We start from the raw sequence: 19058 nt of genomic DNA on the forward strand, positions 1-19058 counted from the left end.
CACCTTGACGTGTTAGGGAAGAGAAGGCCCTTGAAAATTACCTTCACACAGCAGGATTCGCCGAGTCGAGACACGTGAGTTATGGCGAAGCCATCAACGGCTGACTTCACTAGAATAGGCAAGTCAGCGCTGGAAATGGAGACGTCCACGTCGTAGATGACATAAATAGTGGTGTCACTGTCCAGAGTAATATACGAGCGCACCTACATGCCACCATGTTCCGTAACCTTGCTCAAAGTTCGCAGTGCAGTCTCATGTACAACGTCAATAGCCAAGACATTTTTTCGTGTGTTTACTCTGACATCCGCGACTTGATTTGACGCCGCTGTTTCAAGGAGCGCTGAGACAGACTGTATGTTGAGTCGCCTCAGGTTGTCGGTAGAGAGTTCTGGTACCAATAAACAGAATCGTACTAACTGATGTATTCCGAGTTGGCCCTACAGTCGACGTGCTTGAAGACCAGGTAGGTCCTGGTGTTTCTTCGTTTCACCTTGCGGCTCTTCACAAGCTGAAATTCGTTGTCGAAGGCTTCACTGCTGAGCGAGTAGACACTGGTATCGTCACGGTCAGTGCCGCTCTGGAGGCCAGTGCGCTTCCTAGACGCAGCCACCACTGAAGTCGCCATTGCCGGCAGAGGCGTAGGGAAGTCAAGTTGCATCCGTGCCACAACGCATGGCGGCTCTCACGTGATACACACAGAAATCAGGCGAAAATAGCTGAACTATAAGAATAGCGTCCTGGCTCGCAGCCACTTCATCTTTATTAAATATAAACAACAATAGGAGGCACTTCATTGGGCTTCATACATGCCATACACACCTACAAAAAGATCCAAAGCACGCAAGATTTAATCAACAGGTCGAATATAAAGACCCCGCAAATTTCTGTAATACGAATATGAGGCGACTTTATCTGTAAGGTTATCTAGAGCTACGCGTGTACATAATCAGTAACAGTTTTATTTAAATGCACCAGTAGCTACCAACCCGCGTTACCATTATTAAACTTGCCCTGTTCATCCGGGACGCCCCGTGTCTCCCAATTCCGGCCATGAAGCGTACACATGACGTATGCGTCATATAGAATATGGATGCTAAACGAGTGACACGTTCGTCTCCCCGCTAGGCAGGCTGGAATAGAGTTACAGACGCGAGGGAACAGCGAGGACCGCATGAGTGCCTGCTTCGGCGAGACCCGGGAGCACGTACAAGCTGCAGTCACCATGCGGGAGTCGGCTCGGATCGGAGGACTGCATTCTGAATTGCAGTGTAACATAGTCCAGAATCGAGCCCGTGACCGTGTGGTCTGCGAGGGAAGGTCGCAAACGAAGAACACGAACGTAGCACCAACTCGTAACAAATGAAACATTCTGTAAAAGGCGAGGATTGCTAAGTCTCATAACAGCTTAACGTCAAAACGGAGCAACGAAGCGCAATATTATGGGCTGTGCAGAAGTGCCTAAGCCATCCACTCCATAATACCACAATCACTAACGTGAGACTAGAACTGATGTCATGCGATGCTAACGCATAACAAACCCAGTCATCACGTCTTCTTTTTACATTTCATTTCATTTTATTACCTTAAAGACCCCAATCGGGGTATTACATGAGGAGTGGTTAACATGTTTACGCAAGAAAGGCAGGTGTTACGGTGCAATATACGTTTGAACAGCTTCCTATTGTCAAAAGTGCATCTTGAATGTTTTGATGGGAAACGTTGTCGTAAGCGCCTTTCACGTCAGGAAAGTGTGTTACTGATAATCGCTTCCGAGATTTTCGCTGTTCTACAGATGATACTAGATCGATGACACTGTCAATCGATGAACGACCGCGTCGAAATCCCGCCATAGAGTCAGGGTAAATTTTGTGGTGTTAAAGGTAGCATTCGAGACGCATGAGGATCTTACGTTCCATGAGCTTCCCGACGCAGCTGGCGAGAGCTATAGGCTGATACGATGCCAGTTCGAGCGGCGACTTTCCTGCTTTTAGAAGCGGTACCAGGCGGCTGCGTTTCCATTCCTGTGGGACGACACCATCTTGCCATGAACTATTAAAAAGGCTGAGGAGTTCTCTTCGTGCTTCTCGACCTAGGTGGCGCAAAGCAGTATATGTTATGCCATCGGGCCCTGGTGAAGACGAACACCTGCAGAGCTAAGCATCCAAGATTTCACACTTGACAACATCGACCGGTTCGGAGCTTGTTGCCCTCCGAGGTGCCGTTGATCATATTTATAACCAACCGGCTAATCGGTGGGCAATTCTGCGATTCGAAGGCGGCCTTACAATGTCTTCTGTCATCTCTTCGTCTCGGGTCATGTGAACAACTCGTGTCGGAGATACGAGAAATGTACCATCACATGATCGCGAAAGGACACGATGTCGTGTTTCAGTGGCTGCCTGAATTGCGGTATCTCCGGCAACGACCTAGCTGACGAATCTGCTAGGAAAGTACACGAAGGAGCAACCCTTGTTTCTATACCTTTATCGCGGACTGACGCAGCCTAACACTTAGGCAAGCTAGCGCACTCTTTGACATTGGAGAAGTGTACGCATTTGAATTCACTCAACATCGATAGCATTCCCTCGATCCATCTATGCAACTGCGGCTGTTACCAGGTATTCCGCGTAGTGAGGAAACAGTGCTGTGCCACTTACGTTTGAGCGTCGCATTCACCAATGCATGTCAGGCACGTACCCAGGAAGTTTTTGCGGGGGGGGGGGGGGGGGGAGGGTACTTTACAAGTACACATGTTTATAACGCCCGCCATTCGCCATATAGGCGCGTAAACCCGCAAAAGCGGAATGAAATAAGGTGTAAATTACAGGTACACCTGTGAGATACACCTCTCCTTTACTAGGCAAACAAGGAACCGCATCAAATGGACTCGTGCAGGAAAGAAGCGCAGGAAGAACACTGCCAAGAACAATTAAAAAAGCGCAAGTGTAAAATGAAGATTTCTATGGTAGCATACAACTTAAAAAAAAACAGCAGTTGACAACCAAGGCACACGGCTCACGCGGGGTTGTGTTACTTCGCCAGCCAATCACAGAAGCAAACAAAATCGTCGTCAAGCGGTCTTTTCAAAATGGCGTCGTACTTTATACCCTCGGAGCGTCTGCTGTTCTTGAAGAGTCTGTTCATCGACGGAAAGAATGAGGTGTGCAACAGCCATGGACAAAGTGTACGGAGTCTGAGCATTTCACTCTTCAAAAGTCTACCTGCCATGGTTGCTTAGTGGCTATGATGTTGGGCTGCGAAGCACGAGGTCGCGGAATCGAATCCCGGCCACAGCGGCCGCATTTTCGATTGGGGCGAAATGCGAAAACACCCATGTACTTGGATTTAGGTGCACGTTAAAGAACCCCAGGTGGTCCGCAGTACACCACTACGGCATACCTCATGGTTTCGGCGCGTATAACTGCATAAATAATTATTTAAATCTTCAAAAGTCTGCGGTAGAGTTCATTTCACTGCTGAGCTCGTCTTCCTCATGAAACTTCACTGCCAACTGAAGTGCAACTTGACAATGTACTCCATAGCAGCAGAACTGATAGTTGGGCTAGTTGGTAAATTCATAGTAAAATATTTAGCGCGCGCAATCGAAAAGGACAGAGTGAAGCGCTCGTGTGTCCCCCTCCACTCTGTCCTCGTCAGTTGTGCGCGCTAAATATTTCACTACGTATATACTGCATAGTTGCAGCGAAGCAAACATTTTATTTCAGTTGACTAAAGAATTAGGCATTCGCCATTCCACTATAATAGGCGAGAGAAAACGTATAAATTTACGCGCTAATAATTTTATTTTTGTGGCTACCGCCTGATTTGGGTAACAAGAAAAGTTTGGAGTACGAATTTTTTGCAGCCTCGCGGAGGAACAGTGGCTGGTGGTTATGAGGGCGTGTGTGGGACTTGACTGCAGATTTGAGTTGTATCCGACTATAGCAGCGTTTTTCGAATCAGCCCTGGAAGAATTATAGAGAAATATACATTTGCGTAACAATAACAGTTCTTTTGGATCCCTCGTTTTCTGCTCTACCAAGTGCCTCAACCGACTCGTGTTGTTATTTGGGAAGTTGCGTAAAAATGCGGGGCCGCCAGTCCCATATAACCGTGTAGAGCGCAGGACGCTGCGGTTATAGACGTACTGCGCCCACCGCGGAAGGTTAGAAAAACACCTATACATATGCACAGCAGAGAAGTGGCTACGTCAGACGGCTCGACTGATAACTGCAGAAGCGTCATGCAAAACGCACGGAATTGTTCTCCACTTCCGGTGGCGTTTTTTCTATTTTCTTTTTAAATAAAAAGATGTTGATCCATAAAGATTTTCATAAACAACGGCTAAATTTGTTAATCGCTTTTTCTTCCTCTTTGGCTGTTGCCTTGGCTCTCTCCCTTAGGAGATCGCTTAATTTCTCAACTCCTTGCGACTCTTGTTTCCAGTTGCTAGTTTTGCACGAAAAGTGGCGTACAATAAGGGAAAAACCAGACGAGGTAATGGGTGACAGTCATATTGCTTATGGGTTTAAGAGGAAGCTTTAGCTCGGGTGCTCCTATCTAAACACATGTAAAAGGAGAATTCGTTTTCTCGGCAACCACGACACCAAATTTGACGAGGTTTGTTGCATTTAAAAGATATACTTAAAATCTAGTGACTGCTGTTTTCCAATTTCTGATTTAGATCGTGAAATTTTTATTAAAAGATTGTAAAAAAATCAGAAATTTTCAGAAAACGAAAGTATAAAGATTACAGCTCTAAGTGAGCAAGAAAAAATAATATCGCAATTATGTGAATTGCATCTGATGTTTCATCTAAAGGGGACAACATGTATTGTTACACATGAATCTAAAAAATGCAGTAGTACGGAAATACAGCTTTTGCTGAACCCTTGTACACAACGCAACAAATTCACATAAGACATGGATTGATGTACCGGATTTGTTCGCTTTGAATGATCTATGGGTGCCGTTTACAGAACTGCAGTATCTGTTTTTCATGCAGAGCTATTAATTTATAAACTTCGTGCGTCTATCTTTTTCGAACTTTCGAATTTTTGAAAATCTTTTTCAGAAAATTCAGGCCATAAATCGAAATTCCGCTTCAAACAGTCCCTAGAATTTACTTTTTTTCTCTGAAATGCAACACAATTTAATAAAATGAGTCCAGGGGTTATCGCAAAAAAGCGTTTTTGCGTTTTATATGTATGTGAATAGGCCGCGTCCGAGTTTGGCCCGAGCTAAAGCTTCTTCTTAAGGGTTATAGAGTTTGATGATGGACGCTGTTTCGCATTATTTTATTTTCCACCATATCTAACCTATATTGCGGGTATATGGTTCCGAGGATCCGCCACCGTCGCGGCGAGCCGTCACTCGAGGAAATGATGAAGCACAAGGACAAGTTAAACGCAACTGGCGTTTTCTCCGGCCGCAACTCGTTTCTCGTGCATACAGACCAGCTGACTACGAACCGAATCCCTTTCCTGGTCCCTGGATCAGTCTAAACAAAGAACGTTGAACTAACGAAGCAACAGCAATGCGCGTAACGGTTGAATAGGTGGTGACAACTGAACGCATCTCGAGTTAATCGCGCGGGCACCGAATCGATGAGAAAACTGGCCTTCACATCCCAGGAGATGCTGATAACTACCGCCATTCAAAAGGAGTGAAAAGGGCAGCAAAACGTTGGCCGCCAAACAGCTGTAAAATCTCAACATTGATTTGGCGGCGCTTTAGGAATGTGTGTGAGGAGTGGTGGCGTGGGTGTGGAGGGGGGGGGATATGCCGCCTAATTCCGTGGGGGGGCGGGACCCCCCGGGCCCTCCCTGGGTACGTGCCTGATGCATATACACTTTTGATTGGAATGGCTGATAGCGCCGAGTGCAATGCCTGCGGTGTTGGGGAAACCATAGAAAATCTACTGTGCTACTGCCCATATTTTGAAAATGAAAGGTAAGACCTTTGCACAGCTCTCAATGAGCTAGATGGAAAGCCGTTCACCTTGAACACGATCTTGGGACCATGACCTCGCATATCGCAGCTACAAAAGGTCACAAAAGCGCTGCTGCGATATTTGAAAGCTACCGGATTGAGTCAGCGTTTGTGATCCGGACTGAGTGACTGAATGATATACCCAGTGGACTTTCTCTTCCTTTAGTCTTTCCATCCCCTTTCCCTTTCCCCAGTGTAGGGTAGCCAACCAGGCTCAATCCTGGTTAACCTCCCTACCTTTCATTTATCATTTGCTCTCTCTGAACAGCTTCCAGAAATCCTGAATGACGTGTGATGGCAGCGGCATCGAAGGGTAGGTCGTTCCAGTCTCTGACAGGCAGATGAAAAAATGAAGCTTGAAATGTGAGAGTTCGTGTGCGAAGACGACAAACTTGGAGTTGATGCGTTGTGACATGCGTGAAAATGATGGCATGACGTAAGGCGGGCGGCTTAGCAAGCCGTAAAAAAAAATGTGATAGAGAGAGAGCGTGGCGATACGACGACGAAAATGTCAAACTAGATCTGGCTTTAAAAGTTAAATGCTGATGTTATATGAAGAATGGGTGAACTACGTCGCACGATTCTGAACTGATTCGAGTGCATTGATGATACATGTTTGGTGAAGTTTCCAGATGGCGGCGGCGTATTCCAGTTGTGGGCTGGCAAATTATTTGTATGCGAGTAATTTGACTTATTGCGGAGTATGACTAAAGTGACATTTCAAGAACCCTTGTTCGCTGACGAAATTACGTTAGTCGCTTGCCCACTCAAGGAAAGGCTGTGCGACAGGGTCATACTTAAGTACTTATAGGCTAGAAATGATTCCACTGGGACGTTTGCGATTGTGTAAGTATAGAGATAGGGATTACGACTGCGGGAAACTGAAATAAATTTGCACTTGTTAGAGTTCAAGGTCATTCGCCAACGTTTGCACCAGTTTTACACGTTATTAAGGTAATTCTGGAGAGATGCTTGGTCAGAGATGTTATTCACTGAACGACAGATGCAGCGAACATGCAAATAAGACAATATACATGCAGCGGAAGATCGTTAATGTATATTAGGAAAATAGGCGGTCCCCAGATTGGAGCTTGAGGGACACTTGAAGTGATAGGAAGGGGTTTGGAGGAGTACTTATAACCAAGGACGAACTGGGAACGATTAGTTAGGAATTCTTTTATCTATTGTATTACGTGAGGATATAAGTTCAATCGGCATAATTTTATTAGTAAGCGGTTATGAGGCACTGTGTCAAAGCTTTATAATAGTCTAAAAAGATGACATCGCTTTGAACGTTGTTATCAAGGTTAATGCGCAGCTCATGAAGGAAAGTAACAAGTTGTGTTTCAGGCGAAAGCCCCTTATGAAAACCGGGTTGAGAAGGATGAAAGAAGTTTACTGAGTCTAAAGAGTTCGCGATAGGCGAATACATCACATGTTCCATGATTTCGCAAGGTTAATGAAATGGGGCGGTAGTTTAAGGGGAAGTCTTTGTTACCTGATTTGAAGACTGGAACGACCTTTCCCGCTTCCCGATCACCTGGTAAAACACCTGTAGAACACAAGTGCAAGAATAATAGAGTGAAACACGCAGCGTATATATGCTTAGTATTCATAAGGATGTTTGAGTAAATTTCGTCTACACCACAAGAAGCACATAATTTTTTTTTCAATGACTAACAGTATACGATCTGTCGAAAACACAATGGGTGGCATATGCGATGTTATGTTAGTAGGTAGCGGAAAGTCTGGAGGTGTAGTTCCTTTTGTAAACACAGAAAAAAAATGCTGTATTGCGTACTCGGCGTCCGTAGCTACTTCGAGTACCTCGAATATCTCTCTCGGCGTAGTTAACTCTTATAAATATGAAAGATTCGAGTTTCCTTGAACTTTCGATGATAACTGTATGCCTGGAAGTTGGACGCCACTAGCATATCTCCGATCATGACATTTAGCTTATGCGCATTCAGCTTTTCCTTGACGCAGCGTGCACTTTTTCCTACGTAACGTGTGCCGACTAATTGTAGAACGGATTTCACCTTCCGCCCATGCAACGTAAAGACCACGGTGCACGTGGTGAGCTCTATCAATTCTTAAACATAACATTGCACCTTTTTCATGCATATAATCATTCTTTTTTCTAATACAGGAATTGGTGTTAAAGGTAAGGTATGATTAGGCCAACGGAATGAAAGGCTAAGGTTGAAGATTAACATTGGCCGCGCCAGGAGTGCCCGTTTACTCGTCTGAACAGCGCTGCAGCCTCGTCTTATCTCTGCGGCTCGATTCCAGCAACTTATAGAATGGGCCCGTCTAGAATGCATCAACACGGAAGTAACGCGCGCCGTTACCGGGCTTCCACGATGCACACCAATCCCGACACCTTAGGAAGAGGCGCAACAGCACTGACGAGTTGAACTATCAACGCCGTCAAACCAGGGATCTCAGACCATCCTTTTTGCAACCTGCTGCTGAGCGGATTAGCGACATACTTGGACAGTCCGGTTTCCATCTCGCCGCCGAAGGTGGTGACAACCGGCAGACACCCTTCCACCCTTGGGTCATCAACAACTCACAGAGAACAAGGACAAACCCATCGGCAGCCTCTGTAATGCAGTCCCACGTCCATCGGCTGCCTTCAGGCGCCACAGAATAAGCAGGTGCTGCACCCCCGAAAGACTATACCGACGCGACATGCACGGACAAGCAAGTGGCTACGTCCACTGCGGTGCCTGGGTACCCAATCATAAGTGCCAGTTATGTGTAACGTCTGACAACTCCGGTCCCGTCTGCAGTGCTGAACTTTTAGCCTTACGAAACGCAACAAACTTGATGACAGCTACTTTCGCGTCGCCGACGTCGGCAATAATAATACGCAGAGACTCCACCTCGGTCATAAAAGAGATTCGGAAAGTATACAATGTCCACTCTTTGGGAGACGAAATACTCCGCATGTCTACACAGGAGACACAGCTTCGGATACAGCGGATTCCACAGGACACTATTTCTGCTCACATACAAGCTGACACAACTACCCACAGAGAGCTACCATTCAATTTGGATGTACCTTTCCCAAGTGACCTAGCTCAAAGATGATTTCCTCCTCCGCAAGGAAATTCTCCCCTTCACCACACGAGATTTAATTCCACCGTGGGGTTCAAACCTCCCAGGCAGCCTTACCCGACAAGAGGAGGTGGTGATGCGGAGACTCCGTGTGGAGGCGTCACTTACCCCACAAGTTACTTATGCCTGGCCACATAATCTCCGTGGACCATGTGGCGATACGTGCCCATATTGCTGAGTTCAAGCGTCCGCACTTACAATCAAACACCTGTTGTGGACATGCCCTGGCCTAAACCACATTCGACGGCTCCGCATGCAACCGGCTTATATTTATATACCTAATAGTTTATACCATTGGTCCAGCTTTCAAAAGAAAAAGCAGTGACGAGGCTGCCTGTGAAGGGGGGGGGGGGGTATTCTGTAAGTGTCCACCTAGTTGATATGGCCATTTCACCTGCTGCTGAAATGCACTGCTAAGCGTAGACAGCTGGGCTAGGTGGTTGTGAATAGCATTATGAAACATCGTTCCAGCGCACAAATAAACACGGACGAGCAGAGAAGGACAGCAAGAACACCCAATCAACCGGCGTTCTTGTTGCTCTTCTCTGCTCGTCTGTGTTTTTTTCTGCTCTTGAACAATGTTTCATGAAATATACTGATTGGCTTGGGGCGCCTGTCTCCTTCTCTCGCGTGCCCCAACCCAGCCAATCAGAACTTAAGCAGCAGATTAAATGTACATGTCCAGTACGTTGGCACTTACTGCATAAACCCCAGGTCAGCGCTCGAACGCTTGCATTCGACAAATCAATATAATGGGCGGCCAACATTTTGCTGCCTTTTACAGCGAAAGCGGTGTATGACTACCTTTCGTAGTTTTTTTCGGCGTCCGTTAACAGAAAAAATCATCATGTGGGCCGATCCTGGTGATAGTGCAAAAAGGGCCCTAGATCAATGGCACATAACCCTGTGGACTAACGCGCCCCTCGGAATCTTCGGCATGGGCCCGGTGGAAGACGAAGAAGTTCCGGCAGAGCACGCTCATTCACATGGGCTACGCCGACTATCGGCGTTTTAGCCGAAAACTCGTCATCTGCACCAGACTCGACTATCCCATCGGGTTCCACTCGACAAACGCTCCGTTTCAAGACCAAGTTCAAGTCCGTGAGTGAAGTTTTCGTCATTCCACGCGACTTTGAAAATTCGAAGCGGCGGAAGCCCCGTTAGGCCTCGATAGGCTTAGCGCGTGAGCGACCGCCTCACCACCTAATAACCAGATCGCTTCTGCCGAGCGTACGAGATGGCTACGTCAGAGGACATGGACCTCCAAATAACACCCCCGCATCCGGTTAACAACGCGGACGAAAACGGGGACACAAGAGTACTTTCCGAAGCGAGGACTAGCAAAAGCCAAGAGATCGCCGCCCACAACCAGGCGATGGACGGCTGGCAGTTAGTTCTATCGCGGCGACAGCGAGAGGCTGTCAAGCGCAACGACAGGGAAACGGCTCCCAACAAGAACAACATAAACGGTCAGCCATCAGCAGGCGGCGCGAAAGGAGATGGGCAAATCGGTCGTCGCAACATGCGCCCGTGGAAGGGGAAGCCTCTGCCACCATTACCGAAGAATGACATCAAGATAATACTGAAGCCACACAAAGGACTAATGCTCAAGGAATATCTGAGAACAGAAATACCGCAAGCGATTATTCGGGCTACCGGGACGATAATCACAGGAAACGGACCGAACCAGCGAAAAATCACTGGAGAAGATTTCATACTGCGAATTCGAGAGGGAACGAATATCATCATCGTCTCCACACCTTCACTGGAAGTGGCGGACGTCATTCGTCGAGTCACGTGCATGGAGCTGCGAGGCAAGCAACACCCCTTCAACGTGTACGTAGCGGATCCAGATGATAGCTACAAAGGGGTGGTGCACGGATTCCCAGCACACACCGAATCAGCAGATCTCCAGCGACACCTGCGCGTCAGGACCCAAGGAGTCACCATCGAAAGGGCCCGAATGCTTGGAAGCTCCAATACCGCTCTCCTCACCTTCTCGGGAGGCACGCGCCCCAAATGCGTGTACTACATGGGAGTAGAGATGCGGTGCACGGAGTACAGGCCAACAATCCAAATGTGCCTGGAGTGCATGCAAGAGGGACACCGCTCGGACGTTTGTCCGAACCCCAAGAACCTATGCCGTGGCTGCGGACTCGAAAATCCACCCCCGCAAGGACACGAATGTGAAGTGAAGTGCGCCATGTGCAGGGCGGCGGGGCACGAGACGCGTCGGTGCCCGAACAAACTGATTGCCGCCAAGCGCGTGAAGACGACTCGCCAGTCTCGATCGCGGGAGCGGTCGGGACAGAACACCAAAAAGGCACCGGGGCGCTGGTTCGAGTCCATGGAAGAGGAGGACTTCGACCGGCACCGATCGCGATCCAGATCTCCACACGGAAGCAAAGCGAAGAGCAATAACCCGTCGAGGGACCCCTCCAGCTCCAGGGCTTCACAGCGGTCAAATTCGCCACTGCCTAAAAAACAGCAGGTGAGCTGGGCGAGGGTTGTTTCTCCCACTGCTCCAAAACAGAATACTGGTGAAAATGATAAACGCATTCAAAAATTGGAAAAGGAAAATGCGCGACTAAGAGAACAGCTCTCAGGAGAAGAACGCAAACGACAATCACTTGAGAAACAAGTGTCAGAGTTAGAGGCGCGCTTCAATAGCACAATACCACAGCCGGAAATGCCGCGTCAATCTGAACAAATAGCCAAAGCGAAAGCGGCGGCAGATATAAACTCCGTCTCCGCGCATTCTCCGACAACCCAAATCTCAAACAACGCGCAGATAACGGCAGCGCAGATCCAGACAATGATCGCGGAAAACTTGAAAATATTTATGCATGAAATGATGGCATTAATTACCCAAAGGTTAACGGAATTTCAACAACAGTGCACGAAGGACTTCGAGAAACACAAGGGGTTCGTGGCGGAACAGCTTAGGGCAGTCTCGAAGGCTGTTCCCACCAAAAAACGCGCAATTGCGATAGGAGCGGGTTCGGCAAAAACTAAAATAAGCCACTGCGTAACAGAATCCGACGGCTCGGACACGGAAACGTCACGGGCTTAAAATAAGAGTGGGCAACATGGCTAATCACGCTAAGAAATCGCAACGAATACAAAATTCAGACCAATTAGAGATATGGCCATGGAACTGCCGCTCCTTCTCCAGGAAAGCGGCAGTGTTCCACCAGTTTATCAAAAACTCCGGAATCGCTCCGGACGTGATATGTCTGCAGGAGGTCGGGGCCAAGCCGGCCAAATTGCAGGGATACTACACTCTGAGCGATCCTCAAAATTCGAAGGTCGCCACGCTGGTGAGCAAGTCGATAAACGCTCAATTATTAACACTTCCGCCAACTGAGGGAGAGACTAATTCCATAGTTATCAGTGTGATGCCAAAGAAACGAAGTAAGGCACACACACTAATCACAAATCTGTACAGTCCTCCCAAAAGCAAAGGGAACGACCTACCCCACATTCTCTCAGCAATAAAAGATTTAGCGGGCACCAGGGATAAGGCGGTGATAGTGGGTGACTTTAATGCACCCCACATACTATGGGGATACGCGAAAACGTCGCCCAAAGGGTTCCTACTCGAGCGCACCGCAACGGCCTTGGGCTTACGGGCAATCAATCAGATCGGCAAACCGACGCGCACGGGTAACAGCGTCAGTAGAGACACGGCGCCCGACCGTGCCTTTACAATAAACATCAGAGACGCACAATGGGTTTCCTTTGATGAAAATTTGGGAAGCGATCACGACATAATCCGAGTAGCGCTCTCCACGCCCAACATACGGAGAACAATAGGAAAGACTAAATTAACTGACTGGCCTCGTTATAGAAAACTCCAGAGAGCTCTGGAGGAGTCGGATACAGCCCCGACCAACATGCGAGAATGGACCGAATTCCTTCGACGAGCACACGGGGACACCACTAAAGCCATTGAGCGTACAGCGGAGGTGCCGGTGATAGACTCTCACCTGGTCAGCCTATGGGAAGAGAGGCGGAAACTTGCCAAGAGGTGGAAAAGGCAACGTCTAAACAAACACCTGAGACAACGCATCGCTCTCTTGGCAGAGCAAGCCCAAGGCCATGCCAACGAGCTCGCTAAAAACGAGTGGGCGACGTTCTGTGGAACCCTGTCAGGAACTCTGGGAACGAGCAGTACGTGGCTAATACTACGAAGCATGCTAGACCCGACGAGCACGCGTACTGAGAACAACAAGAAGCTCCAAATTATAGCAGACAACTTCGAGGGTACAGACCAAGATCTCGTTCATGCGCTTCAGAAAAAGTACATAGGACCCTCACCTGCTACGGCATCGTCGTCCGCGAGGAGACAATACGCGGGGGAGGCGAACCCTAAATTAGACGAAGATATAACGTACGCGGAAGTGTATGAGGCGGCACAATCCGCAGTTAAAAACTCGGCACCGGGCCCAGACTCGATCACAAATGCAATGATTCGAAACATGGATTCGGTAGCCCTAGCGAAAATCACAAAGGTATTTAATAGCGAGTGCTGGGCCAAGGGAGACTTGCCCCAAGAGTGGAAATTGGCTAAAATAATCATGATCCCCAAACCAAAAAAGAATCCCTCGATTGATACACTACGGCCGGTGTCGCTCACGTCCTGCCTAGGTAAGCTCTATGAAAGGGTTATCCATAGCAGATTGCAGCGATACCTGGAAGAGCGGAGCTGGTTCCCGGACTCCATGATAGGATTTCGCGCGGGTTTATCTTGCCAGGACGCGTTCCTCCTACTTAGAGATGAAATTCTAACTAATATACCGTACGGCGACGAGAGACTAGTCCTAGCACTAGACCTTAAAGGAGCATTTGACAACGTCTCTCACGCCGCAATATTGGAAGAACTCGAACTCGCGGGTTGTGGTGAGCGCACATACAATTACTTAAGAGCGTTTCTTTCCAACCGCGAGGCGAGCATCAGTATTGGCCAAATCACTTCGGATTTATTTAAAATGCCTGACAAAGGAACACCTCAAGGAGCTATATTATCTCCTCTTCTCTTCAACATTGCGATGTGTCGACTCGCGCGCGATCTGGATCGGATACCCGACCTAGGTTACACGCTCTACGCTGACGACATCGCGCTGTGGACGAGCAGAGGTTCACTAGGGGATAAGGAATATACGCTCCAAAGTGCAGTATTAGCGGTGGAGAAATTTTCTAGATGGAGTGGCCTGAAGTGCGCACCCGAAAAATCTGAGGTTATCCGGATACACGCGAAAGGCTACAAATCCAGAGGATCGATTAACATCGTGGTTGAGGGCCAATCAGTCCGAGAGGTACCCACGATGCGAGTCCTGGGTTTGTGGCTTCAGAGCGACGGGAGAGCACTACAGACACTCAAGACCCTCAAATCCACAGCCAACAACATAGCCCAAATGATACGTCGCGTGACGTATCGAAAAGCGGGAATGCGAGAAGACGATACCCTAAGGCTCGTACAGGCCTTAGTGGTTAGTCGAATAACCTATGGCTTACCGTACCAAATCCTGAACAGGGAGGAGGAAAAGCAGGCTGACACAATAATTCGAACCGCTTTCAAAGCTGCTCTGGGCCTGCCTAAATGTACTTCAACGGAGCGCATGTTAGCTTTGGGAGTGCACAATACTTTCGACGAACTGAGGCAAGCCACCCTGATGCGACAGAGGGAGCGCCTCAGCTTCACAAAAACTGGTAGGGCAATATTGGCTAGACTCAATATCCCAGCATACCCCATTTATCTCACAGAGCAGGCCGTACCTCTCCCTCCTTCGATGAGATCCAAAATTACAGTAGCCCCAATTCCAAAGAATATGCATCCAGAGTACAACAAAGAAAGGCGCAAAGCACGTGCACAACACATTCAATCAGCCTACTCTAACAACCATAGGTACAACACGTACTACACGGACGCAGCTCTGTATGCAGACACGACCGGGCAGCGCTACCAAAGGAGGTACGCCCTGGCAGTCGTGAACGCTGTCAGCCAACAGCAAATTACCGCGTCGGCCACGGCGGGATCCCCAGCCTCGGCTGAAATATTAGCAGTGGCGATCGCACTCGCTCACGCGGAGCGTTCGCAAAGGGACTCGGTCGTGGTCACGGACTCCCAGGAGACATGTCGCATGTTTCTCAAGGGGCACGTGACTGCGGCTAGCCTCGCGATAATCCCGAAATCCTTCAACCACCATCATCGCCTACTCTGGTGCCCGGGCTACGCGGGGGTACAGGGGAACGAAAAGGCTAACGCGTTAGCTCGAGGGTTCACTAACCGAGCGACGGCGTCCTCTTCTAACCCCAACCACCCGCACTACCCATCACAAAATTCCACCAATTTAAATGCCAAAGACATCCTTGCTCATCAGCGTGGAGTCCGAAGAAAATACCCGCCGCCTCACCCACAACTTAACGGGGAAGAGGCCGCCGAGTGGCGTAAAATACAGACCGGGGTGTTCCCCCATTTAAAATTGCTAAACGCCATGTATCCCACTCGTTATAGGGCCAACTGTCCTTGGTGCGGTGGCATACCTACCCTAATGCACATAACCTGGGAGTGCACTAAGCACCCTCATAGGCCAAACACCAGTAGGACAATGGAGCAGTGGGAGGCACAGCTCGCCCGCTCCGATCTGGCAGGACAAAAGTCCTTAATTAGCCAGGTCAGGCAGGCGGCAGAGGCCAGTGGGGCCCTGGACTGAGAGGCTCCGACCACCCCTCCTTCAAATCTTTAGAATCACAATAAAGTTTCTCTCTCTCTCTCTCGGCATGGGCCCACATATGGGGAGTGCTTAACGCCTGCTCCACTTCCACCGCGGGTCGGCCCGACATTGCACTGTGTACCTTCGGGATGCACCCACTTGTGGGGAGCGCTTAACGCCGCTTCACCTCCGCCGCAGGTGGCCCCGGTATCGCAATATCTTCGGCATCGGCCGACGGAGTTAATGCCTACTTCACCTCCACCGCGGGTCGGCCCGGCATTGCACTACTTTCGGGATTGGCCCATGTATGCGGGGTGCTTAACGCCTGCTTCACCTCCGCCGCGGGTAGGCCCGATATTGCACTATCTTCAGGCCTACCCGCAACGGATGTGAAACACTTTGCTTTTCGTTTAAGAGCTTTGACTGTCGTCAGCTTTCCCTGCCATTCCATCTTCATGGAGTGGAATAGTTGTCAATTTTTTCACTCCTTTTGGATGGCGGTAGTCATCGGCATCTCCTGGGGTGTGGAAGCCAGTTTTGTGATCGATTAGGTGCCGGCGCGATTAACTCGAGATGAATTCAGTTGTCACCATCTATTGCAGCAGGCAGGGCGTAGTTTATTGTTTTAATTATAATATTTTATTTTGTTTAAAATGCCCAACACAATTTTTATGTCACCATCTATTCAACGATCACGCGCATCCCTGTTGCTTCGTTAGTTCAACCTTCTTTGTTTAGACTAATCCAGGGGCGAGGAATGGGATTCGGTACATAGTCTGTTGGTCTGTATGCTCGTGGAACGAGTTGTGGCCGGAGAAAATGCCAGTTGCGTTAAACTTTTCCTTTTGCTTCATTATTTGCTCGAGTGACAGCTCGCCGCGACGCTGGCAGATCCTCGGAACTTTATCATCGCGATATAGGTTATAGATAAGGTGGAAAATAAAATATTGCGAAACAGCGTCGATCATCAGACCCTGCAATAACCCTTAAACGCATAAGCAATATGACTATCACCCGTTACCTCGTCTGGCTTTCCCCTTATAGTACAGCACTTTTCATGCAAAATTGGCAATTGGAAACAAGAGTCGCAAGGAGATGAGAAATTAAGCGATCTACTGAGCGAGAAAGCCAAGGCAACAGCCAAACAAGGAGGAAAAGCGAAAATTGTTTGTGCAACTATTTATGGATCAAAATCTTTTTATATTGAAAAGGAAGTAGAGAGAACGGCCGCCGGAACTGGAGAATAATTCAGTGTGTTTTGAATGACGCTTCTACAGTTATTAATCGAGCCGCCTGACGTAGTCACTTCCCTGCTGCGCTAAAGGGAGGGGGGGGGGGGTTCTAACCTTCTGCGGTGTGCGCAGTACGTCTAGAACCGCAGCGTCCTGCGCTCTACGCAGTTGTACGGGACTGGTGACCACGCATCGTTACGCAACTTCCCAAATAACAACACGAGTCGCTTTTGCTACTTGTTAGAGCAGTAAACAAGGGATACAAAAAAACTGTGACTGTTCCGCAAATATACATTTCTCTAAAATCCTTCCAGAGCTAATTAAAAAATCTTTACTAGAAACCTTTATTTTGCACTTTCGCTTGTTAACTTGCTCTTGGCAATGTTCTTCCTGCGCATCTTTCATTCGCGAGTCCATTTGATGTGGTTCTTTGCTTGCGAAGTAAGGTGGAGGTGTATCTCACAGGCGTACCTGTGAGGTACACATTATTTCAATTCTCTTTTGCGGCTTTACGCGTCTTTATGGCAAATGGTGGGCATTATTCGCATTTGTACTAGTAAAAGTACCCTCCACCTCATTTGCATAGAAAAGTTACCCCCCCCCCCCCCAAGAAAAAAAAGATCCTGCGTACGTGCCTGGGCCTATCTATACATAGAAACGCCGGTTAGCCTGCCGATCTCGGTCCTCACCCTCGCCGAAGCGTTGAAACATGGCAGGAATTTTCCCGATTTTTTAAAAGCGAAGCATTTTTTTTTTTTCGTCTCCCGAGTGGTTCGTGCCCGTGACACACGGTGCAGGCGTCGCCGAGAGCGGTGTAGCGCCACGCACCTTGAGCGCGCTTTACGCACGTGGCGCTGCGCCTCCTTCGTCGGACCAAAAGGCAACGTCCGACCACGTATAGACGTTGTTTGTGCAACGCAACGGGATAGACTCGCGTCGTTTGATGCCCCGCTTCAGGATTTGAGCCGATGAGGAAATGGTGCAGGGCGCGTCAGTACGCCCCGCGGTGGGACCAAACCCGCACACCTCATCGTCGCGGCCCCCATTTCCCTTGCGCACTTCTTGCCGCCGCTTAAGGCGGAAGTGCGAGCAGAGGGGGGCTGGGCCGCCTCTTGCCGGACCGGTCCCGCTTTGGCTGCGCGACCCGACGGCCACTCGTGCTCCAGCTCTTCTCGGTGCGGGCTCCTCGGGCAGCTTCGAGCAAGTAAGCCGGCTTCCTTTGCTCGCGCTACGGGACTGGCGGCGCGCGTTGCGTAGCGCGCACAGTCGGCCAAAAAAAAAAAATGGAACGCGTGCTCGAGACCGCGGGCGACCGCTCGGGGTGGCGCGTGCGAGCTCCGACTGCCACCTACTGTCAGCCAGAAGGATCATGCAGGGATAGCTGGGACCTACATTTCTACAGGGGCTTACAGGGGCTTCTCCGCATGCTTTCAACTTGTTTCTCGGTCACGCAGGAATATAAAACCTTTCAGAGGTTGCTCCGACTGCGAAACGCCGGATACGTAATTGTCTGAACGGTTCGATTCTTTAACGAAGTGATTACGACGTAAGATGGAAGAGAACTGAGGCCAGCAGAACTATGGGGCAATTCGACCATTTCTTTAAAGAATGAATGGCGTGCGGAAATATTTAGAAAAATCGCGTTTCTATTCATTTTCGCGCGCAGAGGGCCACGAGCGACGCTGTATAGTTAAGGGATCCACATTAATTTTGCGCATACCTGAGCTCTGTCAATTCCCATTCATCTATAACAACAACAGGGACGTTTCTGCAAATCACCCCGTAGGAATGCGCGGTCACCGGGAACCGAACGCGCGACCTCGTACTCAGCGGCGGAACACCGTAGCCAATGAGTGACAGGCAATCCTCGTGATGACTGGGCGCGCAATGCGAAAGCCGTGGGTTCGAATCTTATCCTTCTTTTTATTGTCATGTCTAATTGAATTTTTTAACGAGGATGAAGAAAAACATAAATGTAATACTTCAGTGAAAATTT

The 19058-nt window shown here is 48.8% G+C and overlaps 2 protein-coding genes across 4 annotated transcripts in view; one reads left to right on the forward strand and one right to left on the reverse strand.

Annotated features, from left to right (window-relative positions):
• Positions 1 to 679: 679 nt before the first annotated feature.
• The window catches only part of LOC139060754 (transmembrane reductase CYB561D2-like), an 87438-nt gene continuing 69059 nt past the window's right edge, over positions 680 to 19058 (reverse strand). For 2 of the 3 annotated variants that reach the window (XM_070539844.1, XM_070539845.1), the window contains 2 exons: positions 7490 to 7543; positions 680 to 1305 (listed from right to left, as the gene is read on the reverse strand). The gene's annotated coding sequence lies outside the window, so the exon portion shown is untranslated. The remainder of the gene's footprint in view (positions 1306 to 7489; positions 7544 to 19058) is intronic. The other variant, XM_070539847.1, reaches the window with a different exon arrangement.
• The window catches only part of LOC135896457 (cytosolic 10-formyltetrahydrofolate dehydrogenase), a 41344-nt gene continuing 40229 nt past the window's right edge, over positions 17944 to 19058 (forward strand). Inside the window, exon 1 of the mRNA XM_065424842.2 lies at positions 17944 to 18266. The gene's annotated coding sequence lies outside the window, so the exon portion shown is untranslated. The remainder of the gene's footprint in view (positions 18267 to 19058) is intronic.

The sequence above is a fragment of the Dermacentor albipictus genome, chromosome 6 (assembly GCF_038994185.2).
Source record: "Dermacentor albipictus isolate Rhodes 1998 colony chromosome 6, USDA_Dalb.pri_finalv2, whole genome shotgun sequence".
NCBI lineage: Eukaryota > Metazoa > Arthropoda > Arachnida > Ixodida > Ixodidae > Dermacentor > Dermacentor albipictus.